The sequence below is a fragment of the Euprymna scolopes genome, chromosome 7, assembly GCF_053919585.1.
Source record: "Euprymna scolopes isolate OS-2025 chromosome 7, ASM5391958v1, whole genome shotgun sequence".
In the NCBI taxonomy this organism is placed as follows: Eukaryota; Metazoa; Mollusca; class Cephalopoda; order Sepiida; family Sepiolidae; genus Euprymna; species Euprymna scolopes.
In genome coordinates, this window is record NC_136488.1 from 166,938,066 (window position 1) to 166,962,689 (window position 24,624).

The 24,624-nt window shown below is 36.4% G+C and overlaps 1 protein-coding gene across 1 annotated transcript in view; it reads right to left on the reverse strand.

Annotated features, from left to right (window-relative positions):
* Positions 1 to 24,624, reverse strand: part of LOC145280132 (sex peptide receptor-like) — a 636,688-nt gene that overhangs the window by 25,603 nt on the left and 586,461 nt on the right. The window lies entirely within an intron of this gene.

The window sequence follows — 24,624 nt, forward strand, 5'->3', positions numbered from 1 at the left end:
GAATGCTTCATGAAGAGGGCAAATTTCTTTTTTTTTTTACACAGTGATCACCACTTATCAAGGCCCGGAAGCCACTCAGGGATAAGGGTTATTGCAAGTACATTAAGTTAGTGTGGAGATTTGATGAAGTGTTTACTTAAGGGGGCGGTTCATTAGGAATTTGTTAACGTTGGACTTGAAGACATCCAAGTTGTAGTCCGGTGGGAAGCAGGCAGACGGAACAGAGTTCCACAGGCGTGCAGTTCTAAGAAAGAAGCTTTGTTTATGGAATCCGCGTTTTGATTTAGGCACAGATATAGAGTGGGGGAAATTTTTCACAGTGGATTCAGCCAGACGGGTGTTTTTCGTGAAAGATTGGCGAAGGGGACCAGAGATTGGAGTTCAGACGAGCACCTGCCATGGAAATAACGATAAAACAAGGATAGGCGCGCAACGTCTCTCCTGTGGTAGAGAGGTTGCAGGGTAGAGAAAAGGACATCCCCCACTAAGCCACGAAGTCTATTTTGTACTCTGTCAAGGCAGGATAGGCTGTTTTTAGCAGCTCTTGCCCAGATATGGCAGCAGTATTCTATCCTTGGACGTACTTGGCTTTTATATAGATAGAGAATTGCATCAGTAGTGAGATATCTTCTGGAGCGGTAGAAGGATCCCACCATCTTTCCAGCGACCTTGGCAACAGACTTGATGTACGTGTTCCATTTCAGATCAGGAGTAAAGGTCAAGCCGAGAAGCTTGTCAAAACACGGGGCCTCACCCAGACGAGAGCCATCCATCACAATTGATGCACTATGGGGATCAGAGCGTTGATGATGTAAATATAGGAGTTTGTGTTTGGATGCATTAAAGGTAACCAGCCACAACTTCCCCCACTGAACCACGCGCTCGAGATCAGAGGAGAGAGAATCAGAGAGAACTTCGTCATTTACAGCCTTTGATGTGTTGCCGTAGATGGTCGTGTCATCAGCATAGATGTCAACGAATGATTTAAGTATGTGTTTAGGGAGGTCATTGATGTAGATCAGGAAGAGAGTAGGGCCCAGGATGGACCTCTGAGGGACTCCAGCATTTATATTGTAGGCCTCCGATTTTTGTCCATCTACCACTACTCTTATGAGCCTATCAGAGAGAAATGATTTAATGATTGAGAAAACATTTCCAGTTATACCGTAGCTGGAAATCTTGTGAAGTAGACCCTTATGCCATACCTTGTCGAAGGCCTTTGATATGTCAAGAGCAATTGCCCTGAAAAGGAAGCCTTTACAAGAGATTCACTAATCCTATGAGATATAACCAATAAAAGCTATGGTGGCTCGATTTCAAGAGCAAGTGTTTGTATGTGACCTCCTTAAATCTGGTAGACACCGTACTGCAAGAAGTGATGAGAATCGTCAGAAATTAGCAGAGGGTGTGGCCTTCAATAGTTGTTGTCATCTCACCACGGTTTGGTAAACTAATCCTCAGACCGGCTTTAGTTGGAACTGAAACCGCTATCTCCAGACAATGAAAACAACGACTAGGAGATGAAACTGATATATGAATTTACTCATCTCCAAACAATTCCAAATTAATTTAATAAAATATTAAATAGTTTGGTACTTATTTAGACTACAGTTTTTAAACAAATGCAGAAAAATCTTTATTTTGTATGTATATATGAACAGAACGAATATATCATATTCCAAAATCACGTAGATTGATTAAGTAGTTTTTTTTAACTAAGAAAATCAAATTTTATAATGAAGCGAATCGTTGTATTTTAATCCGCCATGGTGTATAAAAAAGGGAGGCAACTCAATTTTAACTATCGGAGTCATAATCAACCTTATAATTGATATAAAAATCATAAATTTTCGTTTGCTTAGTTTAAATAAGTTCGTGATCAATTTACGTGATTTTTAGAATATGGCATCATTATTTCATGACGAATAAATTCATCATAGATATTTTTCTGTATTTTTAACGTGCAATTCTCAACGAATAGTTGTTTTGCGGATAATATTTGCGCACACTATTCGTTTAAGAAAATTAAAAAAAAAACGATTGCATTCAAACAGGAAGTAGAAAAAAGGTCATGTTTTAGTATTTTTGTGAATAGCGAAAATGTTTTAACTTCTCTTGTCCAACTGTCATTGCTTCGTAAATATCAGGGTTTATATTTCATTTCTTTTGCTTTCAGGATCTTGCTGATTTTCTTACAACGATTTAATAAAAAGAAAATTTTATTTTTATTTTATTTTTTAATAAAAACTCTTTCCCATAAACTACCGAACAAGCTTGGATAACTTTATGTTTTGTTCACACATCCTATGTAAAAAAAAAAAACGGTATTGATACAGATGCTCCCCTCTCAACTGGCGAATGAATGTAAAATATGAATGTATATAAAATGTTATTCGGTCAACCGACAACCACGTGATCATCATCATATTACGTATGCTATGTAGCATTGGTGTTCTATTATACTATGGAGAACTTAATTTATTTTATGTATACTGTGCTGGAGAGAGATGCGATTCGAACGAATACCAAAAAGTGATGTGTCTTGTATAGTCACACTATAACGTTACAATGTAACGTTACAACTTTTATAAATGGTTGAGTTACATTTTAACAGACGCAACACGTAGTAGACTCCGTCGCAAGGAAACAGCAGAAAGAAAAAAATCTCAGCACACTTTTTTAACAAAACCTTTATGTCTGATATTTCCAACAACACATTTTTTTTCTAAATATTTAAAATATCATTTCTGTTTCTCCGGCTGCGTGTGACTTCTTGTCCCTCCTCTGACGTCACGCACTTGTCTCACTTTCGAATACGAGCTTTTCTGAACACCAGCCACGCTCTGGACACTACTCTTCCGAGCATTCGTTCTTCGAACATGCGTGTCATTTTTTTTTATCTCTGCTGTGACGTCACATCACACACCGGTTAGTTCATTTGCATATGACTGCTGCTGCAGCTAATCAAGCGTTAGAGGCTTTGTTACACGCCTCTTTTTTCTGGTACGTTGGGATATGCTTTTCTATTCATTTCAAAAGAAATTTCGATTTTTAACAGTAGTGTGTTCTCTAAATATTTTTCAACCAATAAAAACCGTCCGAGAAAGCTGCTTCCAGGACTACCAGCAACCACTGTAAAAGAGTAATAAAAAATGCAAGAGAGCTACATGCTCAGTCCGTTAAATCCAAAGTAGCTGAGCAGCGGCTTGGTTGCCACCAGTTCTGGCAAATAGCAAATAGGATCCTGAACAGAAGCGTGCGTTCTATCCCAACCATCATCAATGGACCTGCGGTTTTCTCTTCAGCATCAGACAAGGCCAAACTATTTACCAAGACCTTTGCAGCTAATTCCACCCTATGCGATGAAGGCCATCAACTCCCCGTATTTCCCCCTATAACAGACACCACACTATGCAACATACAAATATCTGTGCGTGAGGCCGCCAAGCTAATAAAGAAGCTTGATTCCAGTAAAGCCACTGGCCCTGACGGCATTCCAATTATAGTGTTGAAAAAGCTTCAATCAGAACTTGCCCCCATACTTACCAAACTGTTTAAGCGTTGCCTTAAGGAGAAGTACTTCCCAACACCCTGGAAAGCCTCATCAGTATGCCCTGTATTTCAGAATTCAGGTGATAAGTCGTCTACCTCTCAGTACATACCAAAAATCTTCTGTGTCATGAGTAAGTTGCTGGAATACATATTAAATATAGAAGTAATCAACCACCTCAGCAGAAATAACCTTCTTAGTGACATGCAATATGGTTTCCGCTCTGCCAGATCTACAGCAGATGTGCTAACGGTTATATCTCATAGGATTAGTGAATCTCTTGACAAAGGCTTCCTCTCTAAGGTAATTGCTCTTGACATATCAAAAGCCTTCGATAATGTATGGCATAAGGGCTTACTTCACAAGATTTCAAGCTACGGTATAACTGGAAATGTTTTCGCAATCATTAAATCATTTCTCTCTGATGGGCTCATAAGAGTTGTGGTTGATGGGCAAAAATCAGAGGCCCTCAGTATTAATGCTGGAGTCCCTCAGGGGCTCATCCTGGGCCCAACTCTCTTCCTGATCTACATCAATGATCTCTCAAAACACATACTTAACTCATTCGTTGCCATCTATGCTGATAACACGACCATCTATGGCAACACATCAAAGACCGGAAATGACAAAGTTCTCTCTAATTCTCTCTCCTCTGATCTTGAGCGCATGGTAGAGTGGGCGAAGAGGTGGCTGGTTACTTTTAATGCATCTAAAACCAAGCTCCTATCGTTACATCATCAACGCTCTGATCCCCATCTGACATTAATTGAAATGGATGGCTCTCATCTAGGGGAAGCCTCATGTATTGATAAGCTTCTGGGTTTGACCTTTACTACTGACCTGAAATGGAACACGTACATCAAGTCTGTTGCTAAGGTCGCTGGAAAAAGGGTAGGATCCTCCTACCCCTACAGAAGATATCTCACTGATGATGCAATTCTCTATCTATATAAAAGCCAAGTACTCCAAGGATAGAGTACTGCTGCCACATATAGGCAGGAGCTGCTAAAACAGTCTATCCTGCGTTGACAGAGTACAAAATAGGCTTCCTGGCTTAGTGTGAGATGCCCTTTTCTCTTCCCTGCAACCTCTCTCCGACAGGAGAGACGTTTTGAGCCTGTTTTTGTTTTATCGTTACTTCCATGGCAAGCGCTCATATGAGCTCCAATCCCTGCCCCCCCCTCGCCAAGCTTTTACAAAAAATACCCGTCCAGCTAAAACCACTGTCAATAATTTCCCCCACTCTTTATCTGTGCCTAAATCAAAACGTAGATTCCATAAACAAAGCTTCTTCCTTAGTAGTGCACGCCTGTGGAGCTCTGTTCCGTTTGCCTGTTTCCCACCTGACTACAACCTGGATGTCTTCAAGTCCAACATAAACCAAATTCCTGATGAACCGCCCCCTTAAGTAAGACACTTTATCAAATCTTAACACCAGCGTACTGCACACGCAATAATCCTTATCTCCGAGTGGCTTCCGGGCCTTGATATGTGGTGACCACCTTGTAAAAAAAAATCTTTTTAAAGATTATAACCGTCCCTTTGGCCGAGGTAAGCTAAACAAAGGAAAGAACACATTAATCTGTCAGACACACAGCTCCATCATCTCACGCACCTCCACACACACACACACACACACACACACACACACACACACACACACACACACACACACACACACACACACACACACACACACACACACACGCTAACAAGAACACATACTTACAAAGTGCCACATTGCCTAACACACACTTAGGCACATTATTCACACACACATATTCACACTAACAGTTATACAGAGTGTTCAACTTATAACTTTGTATCATTATCTATATTTCACGAATTTTCATGAATTTAAGGTGCATATAGATAAAGCTTTAATTGAAGATTACTTTTGACAATATGCCCCATGATTTAGCGAAACTATTTGCAACTGTAAAGCTATTCAAATCTGGAAAGTCTGCAGGAGACATTGTTAATATCTTAAATGTGAACTGATGTTAGTAAAATATCTTAAATGTGAAGCGATGTTTATGTGAAAAACACTAAAACGTTTCAAATAAACTGGTAATATCAAATTATTTGGTATATCGTGGCAAGTAAAGTCTTAACTTCCTACCAAACCAATTTGGAGGCTGTGAAGAAATAATTAACGAGAAATAAGTGAAAATCCCAGACAAAAAAAAAATCATTCTTGACTCGTGTAGTGCATTCACTAAGCGTTTGCAGCAGATTATTGATGCACAAGGCGATTACATTGAATACGCTTGAGATATTTCGAATCTAGTAATATTATTGTATATATTTACGCTTGGGTGATATGTATTGTTTAACTTATTTAATAAACATGGGAAAATACTCTGTAACGTTAATTATAGACATACGCATCCTGGGCTCTCGTGTCTGCTTATTCACGAAACACTTGATTTTCAAAACATGAGTTTTGTTAAATAATCAAGGTTGTGTTATAATAATCAAGGTTGTGTTATAATAATCAAGGTTGTGTGTACCAAAATTCATGAAAATGCAGCGAACACCTATGAGACGTAAAAAAAACAATCGAAATTTCGAAACGCCATTTTCATAAAACAATAGCAAATAAAGCTGATGATAAATCGAACGGTAAACAAAAATAAAAATTTAAATTTCGAAACGTCAATTGAAAAAAAAATCAATAGAGAGTGAGCTGCACGAGATAGATGCTTGTAATTGATTGTCAAAAAGGAGTAGCGTTAGATGTCAAAGGTCACAGGCGATTGCACAACAGCGACCTGTATTGAGTTAGATTTTTTTTTTTGCGTACAAGACCAAAAATCCACAATAAAATAAGCGTTATATTTTTTATGAATAAAGGTGTTGTCATTCTTTCCAGTACGACTGTGATACGACAGTTTGATTAAACTCTAACGTAATGAACATAACTAATTAAAAGACTTTTCTTTTATAAACATACTAGCTGTTTAGCCCGGCTTTGCTTGGGTACTATGTACTGTTCATAAATTTATGTGCATATGTATATATATATATATATATATATTAAAAAGTTTGATTCACGTACAGGTAACCTACATCTATAATTTCAAATGTTTAGACCCCAAATCGGCGGAGGAATTTGGTAGAGTCTTCAAAGGAAAACTCTTTTAACTTTCACCTCTTCGCACCCAAATTTTCGCCTAAAAACTGATTAAAAGTCTTTCTGCGCGTCTATATGCCCTTTATGCAAGATTTCAAATGTTTAAACCTAAAATTGGTTGAATAGTTTGCTAGAGACCGCAAAGGTAAAATCTTTTCAACTTTGATCCCCTTGGAAGCCAAATTTTCAGCCAAAAACCGAGTAAAAAGTTTGCTCCATGTCTGAATACACTTTATGTAAAATTTCAAATGTTTAGACAAAAAATTGGCTAAGTAATTTGGTAGAGACTGGAGAAGTCAATTTTTTAAAACTTTGCCCCCAATTTGGCTCATTAACATTTATCGTTTTGTGATCAAATCAAGTTAAAAAGTTTGATCGATGTCCAAGTAACTTACATCTGAAATTTCAAGTGTATTGAGCCCAAATTGGCGGACGAGTTTGGTATTATTTTCTAAGGTCAAATCGTTGGCCGAAAACCGATTAAAAAGATTTTCCCAAATCTCAATACCCCTCTGTCAAATCTCAAGTGTGTAGATTGAAAACTGACGGAGTAGTTTATAGGGAAATGTACACACACAGACAGACAGACAAGTTCACTTTCATATATATATAAATATTTACATAAATAATTTGTACAATTAACTGTTAGTGTGTTAAGTTAGCACTTGCTATCTCGTGACCCTACAATTCCCTCAAAACATTATTTTTCTTTTTTTTTAATGTGCGTGGATGCACGTTTTAAAAATGCTTTACCAGGCATAACGCAATATAATTTATTTTTAATATATCAACATAATATATACTATATTTATTACTATTAAGGATTTAGTATATGTATGTCTGACATGTGTTATTACATCTATATCCAAAGAAGCTATAGTATTACTATCTTCTAGTGTTGAAACGATTAATCGGACTCGGAATCGGACGTGAAAATCAGAACTTTTAAGGTATCGGAATCGGTATCGAAGACGGAGAAAATTGTGCCTACGTTCCGATGCCAAAAACGATTATTTATTATTGTTTATTATTTTGTTTGTTTTTGTTTAACATTTAAATCTTTTTATTACTGCTGCTAAAAATAAAATAGTGGATATGTATTGGTTTTAAGCTACAAATAAAATTAAAATGTATAGATCAGCCACACAAATAAAATTAAAATGTATGGATCAGCCACACAAATAAAATTAAAATGTATGGATCAGCCACACAAATAAAATTAAAATGTATGGATCAGCCACACAAATAAAATTAAAATGTATGGATCAGCCACACAAATAAAATTAAAATGTATGGATCAGCCACACAAATAAAATTAAAATGTATGGATCAGCCACACAAATAAAATTAAAATGTATGGATCAGCCACACAAATAAAATTAAAATGTATGGATCAGCCACACAAATAAAATTAAAATGTATGGATCAGCCACACAAATAAAATTAAAATGTATGGATCAGCCACACAAATAAAATTAAAATGTATGGATCAGCCACACAAATAAAATTAAAATGTATGGATCAGCCACACAAATAAAATTAAAATGTATGGATCAGCCACACAAATAAAATTAAAATGTATGGATCAGCCACACAAATAAAATTAAAATGTATGGATCAGCCACACAAATAAAATTAAAATGTATGGATCAGCCACACAAATAAAATTAAAATGTATGGATCAGCCACACAAATAAAATTAAAATGTATGGATCAGCCACACAAGTGTATTTTTACGTTTACGAAAATATATCATATATTTAATACTCACAATCCGTGAGCGATCTTCTGGGAAATAAGGAAAAATTGTCGTTTTCCATGTTTATTCCGTCTTGAAGTAGTATATTTTTAGTTCCTTGGATCAATTGGCTTGCAACGATTTCCATAAAAATATATTACTCTCAGGGATAACATACTCATTTTGTAGAGATGAGAGTGTAATATCTCCTGTTGTTATGATAGCACCTTTTCAGACCTTACTTTTTTTTTTACAAAGTGATCACCACTTATCAAGGCCCGGAAGCCACTCAAGGAAAAGAGTTATTGCATGTACAGTACGTTAGTGTGGGAGTTTAATAAAATGTCTACTTAAGGGGGCGGTTCATCAGGAATTTGTTTACGTTGGACTTGAAGACATCCAGGTTGTAGTCAGGTGGGAAGCAAACAGACGGAACAGAGTTCCATAGGCGTGCAGTTCTAAGAAAGAAGCTTTGTTCATGGAATCTAGGTTTTTATTTAGGCATCATCTTATAAGTGAAGTATATGTTGTTCATCATATGTATTAACCCGATACACTTTTATTTACTATTATCGGCTGTTAAACTAAAGCAGAATTAATGTAAATTATTTTTTTAAGTTTCTAAATGGTTTTTAAATTTTAATCACACAAAAATGATGCAATAATATTCATCACGAGGAATTGTTCTAATTAGCCGTAATTTGCAATTAGTTAACCACTTACATTTCTTGTCTATTAATCTAATACCCTCTTACTGCATATTATTTGAAGCATCGCTATTTTTATATGGCATACACTGTAGTTATACTGCATACACTATTTTTATCCGGCATGCATTACTTTTTTATACATACCCTATTTTTTATATGGCATACACTATTTTTATCCGGCATAATCGCATTAACGCACCGGTTTCGGTTGGATCACTGAATTTAAGCGATTTTGAGCCTGGTCAATACTAAAATGGATGACCATCTGGTAATACCAGGTACTAATTAAAAATAGAAAACGTACATCGAAACTTTTGCCAAAGTCGCTGAAAGAATGCTTGCGTGATTCTACAGCTACGGAAGGTATCTCACTTTCGGATAAACCACTACCGGTATAAGAGCAAAATACGTCCAATAATCGAGTACTGTTGTCACAGCTGGGAAGGAATTGCTCGGAGCCCCCTATTATCCTATGGCGGAATTCAAAACCGTATTCGAAACTCAGTAACGGATGCCCTTGTCCCCTCCATGAAATCTCATTCCTACAGAAGAGATATTGTGAGGCTGTTTCTGCTTTATCATTATTTTCATGGTAAATGCTAGACTGGGGTTCAATCTATCGTCTCCATCATCTGCAAAACTTAAAAAAGCACTCGTCTAGCTATAACCACCATAAAATTTTTCCCCACTTTCTATCTGTGCCTACATTTAAACGCAAATTTCATAAACAAAGCTTCTTTTCTAGATCTGCTCGCCCGTGGAACTTAGTTCCACTAGCCTGCTTTCCAGCTGACTACAACATTGTCGTCTTCAAGGCTAATATAAATACGTTCTTTTTAATTAATCAAATTCTACACAATTTTCACCACTAACTATCATTACGCTGTTGTCTCAATGACTAACTTGCACTAATTAACCCTGACATTCGAGTGGCCTTCGGGTTTTGATAAAAGTGTTTACGAATATAGTTACAATTCATATTCCTAAATCGTCATACTTAACAGACATACAATTCAAACACTTATAGTAAGCAAATGAGATAAGCATGCAATGTCGCTCAACTCCAGTGATATAACCAGAATCGATGTGCCATCCTTATTATAATCTAATATATAAAAGGCTATATGTCTGTCTGCCTGTTTCCATATTTTCAAACTCTATCTCCCCCGAAACTAAAAGTCTCAGAGAGGTGCTCGGGGCCTCAAATGATTGGATTTTTTACGGACGGTTCTTTTATGAGTCTTTAGCTAGTTAAAATAGTTTTTACGGGTCAAAAATGGGTAAAAATTGAAAAAAAATCATTATAAATTTTGTAGTTAAAATAGTTTTTAAGGGGTCAAAAATGGGTAAAAATTGAAAAAATCATTATAAATTTTGTACATTTATCTTTTTTGAAATTTTTAATTTTTAAACGGTTCATACAAGTGTCACGTTGGTACAGTTGTAACGTCACCACCTATGAAATCTACAGATTCGGTTTCGATTGTAGCTGATGGTGCCCAACTACTTTTTTTTTACTTTTGAAATCACGACTCTATAATAATATATACGAAATCTGTACAAATTAAAATATCATATTTAAGCGTATTTTACGACTGGGCAAAGCTGGGTGCTCCCCCCCCACTAGGAGTATTAATAACAACGCGTCTCGAACACGTTTCGAATATGTACTTCTCCACACAAGTGTGTCTTTTTTTAAAAAATCTCTGCTGTGACGTCACATTATGCAGTCGGTTTGGTCATTTTCTACTGCTGCTGCTGCTGCTAACCCAGCGTAAGCGGTTCTGTTACAAAATTCCAAATACATCAAAAGTTTGTGTCAGAATTCGCACTCACTTGACTATATAACATAAATCATTAAACCATCCTGTTTAGGAGTGTTATCGTTTTTAAAAATTTTAAATATAAAAGACATAAAATTTAGTATTAAAAACAGTGAAAAATTGTAAGTAAAACAATTTGTATATTAACATGTATAAATACTAGCAGGACGCCTAACGTTGCCCGGTCATAATATACGCTTAAATATGATTTTAAAAAAATTGTGCAGCTTACATATTTATTATTATAGAGCAAATTGATTATTATATTATACGCAATATATACAGTAATGATTTAAAAAGATGACTTCATTACAACTAGCTAGAATCGAAGTCACAACATTCACATCTCCGCCCATAGTCGCTATTTAGCTCTTCAGTCTTCATCGATACTGCCTGAGAAATATAAAGCAGACTAAAAATTAAGCGACTTCAAGCTAAAATATATATGTACGCATGCTTAGAAGATAATTGGTTTACCTCTGCCAAGATCAATTGTTTATTTTCAATTTTAAAACCTATTTTTACAGGCTAAAAACCAAACAGAAAGCATGCTGCAGATCCAAATGCCCTGTATATCAAATTTCAACTCCGTAAACTAAATATGCAGAGAGGAGTTTAGTAGAGACTTTTTGCACGCACTGACAAGGTCACATTATATATATATATACGTTTGTATGTAAAATTATGCAGAATGTAGAAACTATGCATAAATAGAATTCAGCGTAATAGTGAAATGAAACCGATCATTTAATTAGAAACCATAAAAATGAATAATTAATAAAAACTCGTTTTCCTAGGAATATCTAAATTAGTTAACCTTTATGTAGTCGCTCGCATATCCATGACTGAGTATTTTTTAAAGATTTGTTTTAATAATTTGTAAATAGAAAACATAAGCTTTTAATATCAATATCAGAGTGAGAAAAAAACTCAGTATTATAGGTGTATAGATAGATATGTACAAAGTACAAAAAATATGTACAGATGCATTTGCAATGAACAAAACAGACTGAGGATATTTTGAACACACTTAAAATAACACACGAGTAAACATTAATAATGGGGGACAGAAAAAGTAAAATACATCGCTGCCAGTGTTGGATTCTCAAATTGTTTTACAGTGTGAAGATAATTTCATTTATTTTCTTATGTTTGATTTTTCAGAAAATAAAACAAGAAAAATCAACACGTTTGCTTATCTATTGTCAGATGAAAATAAACTTTTATTTTTTCGTTTGTTTATTTTGAAGAAAGTTTATACTCATATGAAAAAGAAAACAACACTTATTTGCTTTATATGAAACTGTTTTCTTTGTTTTAGGTTGGTGTAAAAATAATTTCGTTTTATATATATAGTTAAACGGCTAAATGTTGGCTAATTAACATTGTTAAAAGTTATCACTTTTTCAAACATCTCGACAACTTCCTGTGTGTTCGTTAAAGTAGTACGTGTAGACTCGATATTTATTTACTAGCGCAGAATAACTTATATTATTCAGGAAAGATATTCACTACTAAATGTATTAGGAGACAAATTGCTTTTTTATGAAAATTATCTGTTTCTTATAAAACATTTTAAACCATTTTAATGAAATCGTGAAATAAAAAGTGAATTTACTTACACTATTGAATCCACAAGAATGCTTTTCGATTTCTCATAACACAAATCGGGAATTTATAGAATTATGCTGGTTCCTTCAGTTTTGACAGACTATAGTCACCCACTGTAAGGGTGCCTGTGTGGCAAGAGTTGCGTAATCACCAACCAGACTTCTCCTGAATCGGTGTTGTTAAATACCAGTGACAAGTGGAGAATCAGGACAACTGGAAACAATGCCGAGATAAGCAGAGAGCACATGCAGCTACTAGAATCCCCAAATGGTCACCTATCTGGTACTTGCCAAGTTTAATGTTGCTTAACTTCGGTTATCTGACGAGAACCGGTGTGTCAACGTGATTATGTCGTATATTATTATAAAATTACGCCGTGTAATTATACTCCTATTTATGACAAACAATTTATTCAATAATTAATACTGATTAAATTATGTTGGAGTTCTCAGACAGCCACTTCTAGGTTTTTCCAGAGGTGTGATATGGCGCCGAGTCCCGCTATTACATGTATAGTCTTCCCGCCATCATACTCTGGAATAGTAGACACCAACCTAATGTAGCTATCTTAATCGAGCTGATAGTACATTTACGAAGATGATGAAATTGTAACCTTGTAGTTAAATATTTACACAGACACGACGTTGTGCAGGAAAGTATCAAAGGAAAAAAAATCGACTCAGCTTTTTTTGTTTGTTCCCATAAAAGGCATTTATTCATGGTACTTTTCAAAGGACGCCTGCATTTAGTTTTGTAAGTCTCTTTTTCGTCTGCCATGTAATTAGCAAAACTCTTCCGTGTCAAACACGCGCCTGTTCTCCTCTCGCGTCGACACGTCTGTTAAGTTCAGTCGCTGCCACGCAGGTTTTTCAAATCTCTCTGGCTGGTTCGTGCTTCGCCTCGTTGTCACCGCCCACGTGGTTCCAAAAATCTCCACGCTTTTTTTTTCTACACTTCCTTCGGTGTGACTTTAACTTGCGCCACGGCTTGGTCAGTTGCATATGTGAGCTGCCGGTCTTGCTACATAGTTTCTGTGGTTTCGTTAGAAAAGCAACATGAATTGGTCCTCACTGGAAACACAGTTGGAGTAAACTTGGTCTTCATAATATGCAGCACTTTGTGCAGACTATAGACTAACCAACACTTGTTGTCGGATTTGGTAACTGTTCTCCGATATAATTTGTTTTTGTCTCAGAAAAAAAGAAAGAAAAACAAAATAAAACAAACAAACAAACAAACAAACAAAAACAGCATCACTGGCTAAAGTGGATGTTTGTTGAGGAGTTTCCGATTTTCAGTCTTGGACCGTTGAGTGAGTAGAAAGCACTTGTGACTGTTGTATAAGTAGAAAGCTTAAAGTGGTTTTACCTAATGTCATGCATCGGTGATTATTTAAAAAATAAATAAACTAAAATGTATGTTTCGTTAACATTTCCATAAAATGTACGAGGTGCCTTCGATAAGCTTCCAGTTTTGTCACAAACTATTTGACCAAGAGTGGCATGAAAACAGTTCCTCATCCGCCCTATAATCCAGACCTTGCTCCCTGTGACTTTTAGTTACTCCATAAGCTCAAGGAAAACCTTAAAAACTGTCGTTATGAGACAATTGAGATGAAAAAGGCGATGACGAGGGTCATTGACACGCTCACACAGGAGGACTTTCAATGAGGCTTTTCAGAAGTTGTTGGAACGGTACAAGTGCATTGCATCCGGAGGAGATTACTATGAAGGGAACTAGCGTCTCTTGTATGTACTATCAATAAAATTGCCCATACGAAAAGTCTGGAAATTTATTTAAGGTACCTTGTGTAGTTGAATTTGATTTTGACTACAGCTAGAACAACAAAAGAAAAACTAGTTCATCGTGGCGCAAGTATACGCTCTTCAAAGTGCAATTCCAATGACTAGTTTAATTTCTCATCTTATAAACTCTAGACAATTGGCAGGAGTGTTCAACGATAAAACAGTTTAAGAATGTCATCAGATGAGATAATTGATTTTTGGAAACAATTCATATACTTAAAGTTAGAATAAAGTTCATTTTAAATAATTCAGTATTTACAATCTCTGCTATTCCTTATTCTCTTTCTCTTTCTATTTCTTTCTCACCTGTTTGCATTTCATACAATGTGCCTGAGAAGTTGTTCATTTTACTGTTCCAAAAAATTCTTTCCAAAAATTGAGTCATGTAAACATGATACGATCAATTAAATTCTACTTGTTGTCAGTCGCAAGAAACTCATTTCGAAACCGCTTTTTAATTGACTGTGTTTGTTTGTTTTTTTTTGTGTTTTTTCAGATTTTTGTATTTGAGGCCCCGACTAGTCATCGTCAAAACTAATGGAATGCATGATGATGATGATGATGATGATGATGTATGCAAAATTATTTCAGGGAAATTCCCTTTGTTTATTTTTTATTTGTTTTCTATCTTTTTATATTATTTGCTTGTTTTTAACCGGGTCGTAAGTATATGTAATACACCTATATATTATCCTGCACCCTTCACATGAATAAATAAATAAATACTACCCAGCAATAGATGGAAATTATGTATATGAATGTGACATTTCTTTCAGGTCCCTAACCATTACAATAAGCTGTATACATAATATATATATATATATATATATATATATATATATATATATATATATATATATATATATAATTTACTGTAATAATTATTAAATACCTACAGACACTAGTGTTTCATCCTTCCAGAATTCCTGATGGCAAAACTTACAATAGATGTAGCACCTGAATGTGACATTTCTTTCAGGTCCCTAACCATTACAATAAGCTGTATATATATATATATATATATATATATATATATATATATATATATATATATATATATATATATATATATATTCTTTTTCAACAATATTTGTTAAGACATGTCGACAATTTTGTCCCCCAAAATAGATCGTTATATTAACGTTTTCACATGCATTAAATAATTTATAACAAATCAAAATATGGCCTTCAAGACATCAAATAGTCAAACAGTCAATATAACAGTGCAGAGTGCCACGATTAACACCTGTCAATAGATTCGAACCCGGCAACAGAAGTACTGGTCAGGCTCAACATTGCTTAACTTCGGTGATCTGGCGTCAACCGGTGTGTCAACGTGATTGTAAATAAAAGTATCGGGAGGAAATGGTAAGTTAATGTTTGATGTTTTAAGTGTTTATGGAGTAAATTTAAGCTTTTTTTAAATGGGGACATGAGTATATAGTGATGTTACATCGAAGCTGTATATAGTTTTATTATGTACATTAATGTTTTTTTTTTATCTTGTTGAGTAAATTTCCGGAAGAACTGTACGCCAATGGGATTGTCTTCCGTTTTCCTGCTTTCCAGCTGACTACAATATGGTTGTCTTCAAGTCCAACGTAAACAAGTTTTTGGTGAGCCGTTCCATATGTTAACAAATTTACCGAATTTCCATTACTAATGATTACTTTATTGTCCAATTGTCTACTGTACACTCTTTAACCCTTATCCCCGAGTGGCCTCTTGGCCTTGATAAGATGTGATGCCTTTGTAAAAAAATTCTTTATATGAAAGGTGCTGATAGTGCCCAGTAGTGGAGTAAAGTATCGCACGTGCAATTTTGTTTGTTGCACTACCGATGCCGGATATTATAGGGCGCATAGGGATATCCGGTTTGTGAGTTTTGGGGAGGCCATATAATGATGGAATATTGGGATGGTATTAAATGTATGAACTCCAAGTTTTGTTGATTTTTATAAGTTTTTTTTTTATAAGATTTGTTGAAAGTCTCAATACTTGTATTTACTGTCTTTAAATCAGTGTAGGTATATGTGTCTCTGTCTGCCAGCAGTGCGGAAACTTTCTCTAAATATCATTCTTTTTTCATTATTACTATACCCTTATACGCTTTACACGTTTATCAGCAAGTGATATAATTATGTTCTTGTTATTCGCTAGGTGTTTCAAGGTATCTATGTATCTCTTTGGTAGTACAGTTCCATAGGACTGAGTAGCTGCAACTGAAATAACACCCTGCATGAAACATTTTTTATATAAATAATACAATAATTTGCAACACACTACACAAACTAGGAATTCAAATCATACAAACCATATCACAACTATAAAACAAACATTAAAAACAGCAAAACATCTCCAAAACAAACGAGTTTCCAATGCATGCATATACACTATTCATTGCCAAAATATACACTGTTCCTTGCCCAAATAGCCATTGTTGGTGAAACCCAGCGTAAATTAGAAAAAAGGGTCAATGAACATAAAAGAGATATAAAAAAATAGTAGTTCATTAAGTGCATTATTCTGTCATTCATTGCAGCATAATCACACCTTTGACTTTAAACAAAATTAGTTAAATTTATTTGAAATAAACCGCGCCGGAGACTTCTTGAATCAGCGCTTATCGCAAATTCAAGCGCAATTAAACAACGTGCAGGTTTCTATAATGTTGCGCCATTAATAAGCAAACTTTTACTAAAAGAAAATAATTTAATTGTAGACACAAGGTAACATTCACACACCATAGACACACCTCTGTAATAATTAAAATAATTTCAATCAATAAATTACATAACAAAAACACACTCATTTCATTTCTGTTACACACCTATATTTGAATTTTAACAAACATTTTTTCCAGAAGAATATTAACTGCGTTCATATCTTTTAAAAACATATTAACAACTATATGAAATTATTAAAAATCTCCCTCTCTTTAACAACGCAAGCTCCCCTCCTTTTTTTGAATTTCCGACGTCATTTTCTGTTCCTGAAATTGAACAGCGTCAGATTTTGCACATGAAAAATGTTAAAATATTTGTACTGGTGTTTTTGTTTTCTTACTTGAAAATAAATGACATTTTTATTGAGTACCATTGATAATAACCTCGTTAAGAAATGCCTTTAAACTAGAAAAATTATATATATATATATATATATATATATATATATATATTAGTAGCAAGTTATACAAATATTACGTTATTGAAACGACACTCCTTGTTATGCAAAACGCCCCATGACTCTTACTAAAAAATACCTAAAACTTCAACTCTATTCGCACCTACTGAAAACCTGCCCATATATCTATTCACCTAATTACGCATGACTCAAAACTTGCTGTCTTATCCATGCTATATTGCACTTACATCTTAACCCTCCTATCATCTAAAATAGCTCGGGCACAACTCGTAGCTCAATTCTTAATACCTACTCATACTGTAACACTATACTAGACCTAAGCTAACATTAATAAAATAAAAAAAGGGTAAGACTAAAATCACATTATCTCCTCCCTAACAAGTCCTCTTACAAACATAGACGCTTACACTGCATGAACTTCACCCACCCCCTTTATCCATTAACAAGTAAATAGCATGTCCCTAAATCACTTTGAGGAGTGTAACTAATCAGTAGAGATATAATCCCCCACAAACTAACCCAGTAACACTAACAACGCGGGGTCGCAGAAATACCTGGATTAGAACCTAGGCGCGGAGAAAACCCTCTCAGGGCTGACGGACCCAGTAGGTCTTCCCATATCCTCCGTCTAGGAGAAGGAAAACTCTGAAACTAAACCAAAGGGGAGATAGGCCTCTTCAGTCTTGGATGACAACCTTCCTAGAGCTGGTGACTCAAACAAATTCACCGGTTTGCAAACCTAAATTGCTTAAGGAGTAGATAGGCTCTGTCTATCGCCCGGCTTCCATACTCCTTCTTTGCCTATTAGTCAAGCGCAGAGACACTATCTCAGTGATTCGACAAACACCCAGCGGTAGATCTTGTTTCCTGGCTAGGGCAATGAACGCCGTTCTTCCCCATTCCCAGCATGCCCCACCCCTAAAACTGAACATTTGGGAGTGCTTGAATATAAGATATGCCTGAGCGATTAGATTGGGTTGACCTTCTTCTAAAGGGTTGAGGGTACCGGATTGACAGTTCCTGGCTGCTGTTCCCGACTGGTAGTACAGGGGCCCTAACTCTTTGGTAGCGCTTAGAGCGGCTACTCCATCAACAGTTGAATAATATCGGGTTGTTTGCAGTGCCATGACGCGCATGGAAAGGGACCCTGCACTCATCCCCGGTGGGCTTTCCTGAGGCCACAATCCTAATTGGAGAAAGGTCAGCTGATGGTCTACTTGTGATGCATGTCTGAAGCTCCGCATAACCTCTTGTTTAGCTCCCCCTTACCGAAACTCTTAAAAAAAATATGACGACAGTACAATCTAAAAATAAGCTTAAACCAGGATTAGGGACAAACAAATTCAACTTGCTTCCTCCCTTGAGGATCTCATTCACAAATATCCGTGGGCTTAGAACTAACTTAGCTGATGTTGAAGCATTTCTCTTAACAAATACCCCGGATATCTTAGCACTAAGTGAGACTAATCTACACTCCTCCATTCCCTCTAACCACTTTAACATGCCTGGATATCTCCCACTCTGCCGTAAGGACTCTGACAGACATATGCACGGACTTGGAGTTTACATTCGTAATACCCTTCCCTTGACTAGAGAAACAAACCTAGAAACAGATGATCAAGCCTTTATGTGCTTTAGACTAAACGTGCAACACAGTATTAGCTACTATTATTTTCTCTACCGCTCTCCCTCGACTCAGGACTGCTCCATAATAAACAAAGTATCTGACAGCATAGACACGGCACTGTCCCTCGACACTAGCGCAGAAATACATGTGTTTGGTGACTTTAATGTCCACCACAAAAACTGGCTTGGATTCTCTACTCACACAGATGCAGCGGGCAGCACAACCCATAGCTTCGCTATATCTCACTCCCTATCACAAATTGTTACGTTTCCAACCCGTTTCCCTGACCAGGAAGAACAACGCGCATCACTTCTAGATCTGTTTTTGACCACAGTTCCCGATGACTGCATAACGAAGGCCCACAGCCCACTCGGGAACGCTGATCATGCAGTGATAATGGTTGAAATCGCCCTAAACTCTAGAGCCAAAACTGAGGAGCCAGTGCTCAAAACAACGAGATATTATAATAAGGCTGACTGGGAAGCCATCAGGGAACTAATTAGAGATGCTCCATGGAAAAATATTTTCTCTCTCCCTGCTGAACAATGTGCAAACGAGACCACTGACTGGTTCAAAACTGCAATCGAAGCGCATGTTCCCATGCGGAAATTTTATAGTAAGCCCCACTCTCCCCAATGGTTTACGTCGACTTGTGCAACTGCCATTACTCAAAAGCAGCATGCATACCGTAGGTTTAACCGACATAAGTCCAGTTCAAACAGACTGAAGTATATAGAAGCTAGAAATAACGTTAAGAAAGAAATAGCGACAGCTAAGAGAGAATTTACGGAAACCACTAAAAAGCGCATCGAAGCACAAAAACTAGGAACTCGAGACTTCTGGAAAATCTACAACAGTGTAGTAAATAATGGGCAATCAACAATTCCCCCACTAACCAACAATCACGAGGTTGTCTCCTCAGCAACCGACAAGGCTAACATGCTTGCCAGTCGGTTTGCCTCAAACTCCACACTGGACCCTTCCAACCACCCCCTACCTGACTTTCCTATGCAGACAGACGCCACACTAGACGATCTGAAAACCACCCCTGCTCAGGCGCATGCTATCATAAAAAACCTTGACACCTCAAAAGCATGTGGACCCGATCTTATCCCAGCTGTGCTATTAAAAAAGTGCTCAGCCGAAGTAGCTCCAGTTCTCTCCAAACTCTACAACAAATGTCTGTATGAAGCTTGCTTTCCGGGCTGTTGGAAAACTGCTTCTGTTGTACCAGTATTCAAGAATTCTGGCGAAAGGACAGACCCATCAAATTATCGCCCCATTAGCCTCCTCCCACTTTTTTGCCAAAATATTTGAGACCATAATTAACCATGCTCTAGTCCATCATCTTACAGATGCTAAACTACTGACTGACAAACAATATGGATTTAGACAAGCCCGTTCCACAGCAGACATCCTCACTGTGATCTCTGAACGTATATACCATTCACTGGACAAAGCGGGGGAAGGCAGAGCGGTAGCTCTAGATATATCTAAGGCTTTTGACAGGGTATGGCATGAGGGGCTCCTCAGTAAAATCAGATCATACGGTATCACTGGTAGAATACTTAACATAATTAAATCCTTCTTAGATAAGAGAAAAATCCAGGTAGTCCTCGACGGTCGCACATCTAAACAATATGATATAAATGCGGGAGTGCCCCAGGGTTCTATCCTTGGTCCTCTGCTGTTCCTGATATTCATAAATGACCTCCCCGACAACATTGCCTCTGAGATGGGTATATATGCTGATGACACTACACTCTATGGCAGACACGACAGGAAGACGAATGAACACATTTCTAAAGAAATGGCAGAAACACTAGAGGAAGACCTCCAATCTGTAGTGGAATGGGGACAAAAGTGGTTGGTCGCGTTCAATGCTGCCAAGACTAAACTAGTTTCATTCAATAATTACAAGAAACCCTCTCTACCACCCATAGCAATGGCCAACGACTCTTTATCTGAGAGTCCATCTTTCAAACTCCTTGGCCTAACGTTCACAGGAAACATGAGTTGGAACAATTACATTGAAGGCATTGCCAGGGCCGCTGCGAGAAAGGTGGGCTCTCTCTACCGTGCTAGAAAACTACTAACACCCGAAAGTATCCTGTACCTCTATAAGGCCACCATTCGCCCATGTATGGAGTATTGCTGCCACATCTGGGCTGGTGCATCTGCTACTAGTCTCTCGCTCCTTGACAAGGTTCAAAAGAGAGTCGCAAACCTGATAGGCCCTGAACTGGCATCTAAGCTTCAGCCTCTGTCCCATCGACGAAATGTTGCATCCCTCTGCCTTTTCTACAAGTATTTTAGTGGTGAATGCTCTGACGAACTGCAATCACTTGTGCCCCCTCGACGCGAGCACCCTCGACAAACCCGACAGGCTACTAGATCCCACCCCCACACTGTAGAGGTCCCTAGATGTAAAAGATCTTTTTACTCCAATAGTTTCTTCCCCAGAACCGCAAGACTCTGGAATTCCATTCCAGGTCCCTGCTTCCCCAACAGTACTGACGTGCAGAAGTTCAAGTGTAACGTGAACCGACACCTTGCTGCCCAAATCCCTACATAGTACCCCAGTAGTTGTTGCCCCTGATAGTAGCCCCCTACACCAAAGTGGCAATTTGCCTTGTTTGGGGTGAAAATGTAATAAAAAAAAAATATATATGGCAATTAAGCTACACAGAATATTCTGCGTTTCATCCACGCTAGGATTCGTCAGGCTTATGCGAAGAGTTGTGCTTGTCTCGCGTTTTTATATACGCACCTTCTGTTGAGTTTTTAGTTAGCCAATCAGATTCCTAGTTTTCACCGCTCCCTTCCTAATCAGCCAATGGGCATGCACTTACAAGACAAAGGCCCAGTTGACATTGGGTTCACCCTTTCCTTTTTGTGCGCTTTTCTAGCGGAAAGCGGAGATATCCATTGATTTGACCCATGTTTAACCTACGTGTATTTAAATGTTTGTGTGTTTTTATTATGTTAGTTTATATATATATATATATATATATATATATTATGTGATAATTTATGTACATGTATGTTTATGCTTATTTATTTATTTTCTATTGTTATTCCTAATTTTAAAATTATTTTGTATCGCTATCCTAGAGTAAAGTTTATCTTGTGTACACAGTTGTTCGATATTTCTCTCCTACAGTTTAATAGATGTCGGGGGTTCTTTTAAGAATAGGATAGCAAATTTTTCATGAAGGCATAATCTGCATGGATCGTCTAGGTCTCTACATATGTTTGCTTGTCTGACTATTTTCCATTCGACTATATATACATATATATATATATATTTATATATATATATATCTAAAATAGCTAACTTTAGTCGAATGAGAACGAACAACCTAAAATTAATAAATGGTAATGAAAGTTTCGTCCCTATTTCAGGGGCTATCATCAGGATTTGGTTGGAAAAATACTGAAGAAGCAGGTTACAGACCACATGCAAGTAAAGAAGGAAAGAACTCTAGGTTCCTTCCTACACTGGAAGGAATTAACAAAAACAAAAAGGAAAAACGAATCAGTTCAGTAAATATGCACGTACATATGTATATAAGTGACGCATATATATAGATACATAGAATAATCCAACCTTTCTACACGCACATTTATAAATTCTTTCCAGTTGAAGGAACCTAAACTTCTTTCCTTATATGTATGTGTGTGTTTGTGTGCGTGTGTGTGTTAGGTAATATTTCTCCTTTTCAATTCCCCCTCCAACAAAACAAAAAAGATCATTTGGCGACGCATAACTGCTGTCGCTGTTATGTATATGAAATTATAAGCAGCTTTCTTCCGTTTTCATAATCATACTTGTTACATTAATAATAAAAAGACAAATTTTTTTCAATATAAACATGCATCTGGTGTCGCTAGCCTTTCATTGAGAGACAGTATTACTTATTTTCTTCCTGAAGTATCAATCTAACTATCTCTCTATTCTCGCTTTCTCTCTCTCGGCCTCTCTCTTTCTATATATATCTATATAATAAAGCTACGTCTGTATGTGTGTCTATACACGAATAGGCTCCTATATAGTTGACTAATATACAAAACTGACTGCATACAATGATAGAAGACGTATCGAGGATTAAAAACGGTTAATGATACATTTTGAACAGTGGTTTATTGAAATTACGGAGTCTGCGTTCGCGCCTGGTCTCCAAAGTATGGAAATAAAGAAGAATAAAACTTTTACAATCTTTATTGCCATAAATGCAGGTAAGAATAATTATATCGATATTTGAAAGCTTAATAAAAGAAAATTCATTGCTTTTTCATATTAACTGAAGTAATTACGTGTTTACTTTTTTTTTTTATATCATCCCATTTTTTTTGTTTCGGATTATTTTACTAAAGCAAGTGAGGCTAAGTTTCAGGTTCAAGTTAAATTTCGGGTTAAGGTTAAATTTCTGGTTTAGGTTAAGTTTCGAGCTTAGGTTAGAGTTTAGGGTAAGGGTTTAGGTTTAGTGTTAGCGTTTAGCTTTAGGGGTCATAGTTAGGGTTAAAGGTTTTGATTATGATGAGTACCAGTGCCGTGCAACCAACCAATTCTTTACACGGCGGAGTGAACGGTGATTTGTAAATATACGTAGTTACGAACGCACACTGTATTTATTTTTACATGAGCAGACGATAATTAAACATTCTAATTTTTGTTCAATCATTTTTTACCTTTTCGTTTCCCGTTCATAAAAAGAAAACAAAATTTTTCAATTACCTTACGTTGTTTCTGTTTTGTTTTTGCCCGCTTCCTTCTTGAAGCATGCGCCATACGAGTTACGCAACAAGAAACAAGATGGCCGCTGTGGTTCAATACTACATAAAACATGGGGAGAATGCCAGATTTATCATTAGAACTACTTGTCAGCGCAAAATTTAAATGTAATATTCATTCACAGCACATCCAACTATTTTGAAAAACAACTTCCAGACTTATTGTTTTTCTATTTCTGTTTTACATTTGATTATTTATACAATTGAAGTTACACATTCTCAGGGCGCTTCGGTCAGTCGGCAATAAATCATCCTCACTTCTTAGTGGAGGAGGCACTATTTGGAGGGAGTACAATTATAATGTAGTCGGTAAATTTATAGATAAAATTTAACAATTTAGAGTCTAAAAGTTATTTACATTATTATATGACGTTCTACTTATGTTCTTTTATTGTTTGTTTTAAAGTTTCCCTAATTGGCAAAAGTAAATCCTATTTAAGACTTACTTGAAAACTAAATATATTTTAATTCGTTTTAGTGGTTGTTTTTGTTTTACGGCCTATCAATCCTTTTCAGGTTATTTAATGCCGAATCTAGTGATTTTGAAGAAAATTTTTTTAATAGAATATATTAGTTTTTTCCAAGTCTGTTTCTATTCAACCCATAGTTGGGACCCTAACAGGTACTGCAACTCTGGGTCAGAGTGGATCTGGGAGCAATAGCAATTAAGGGGTGGCTCCAAACTC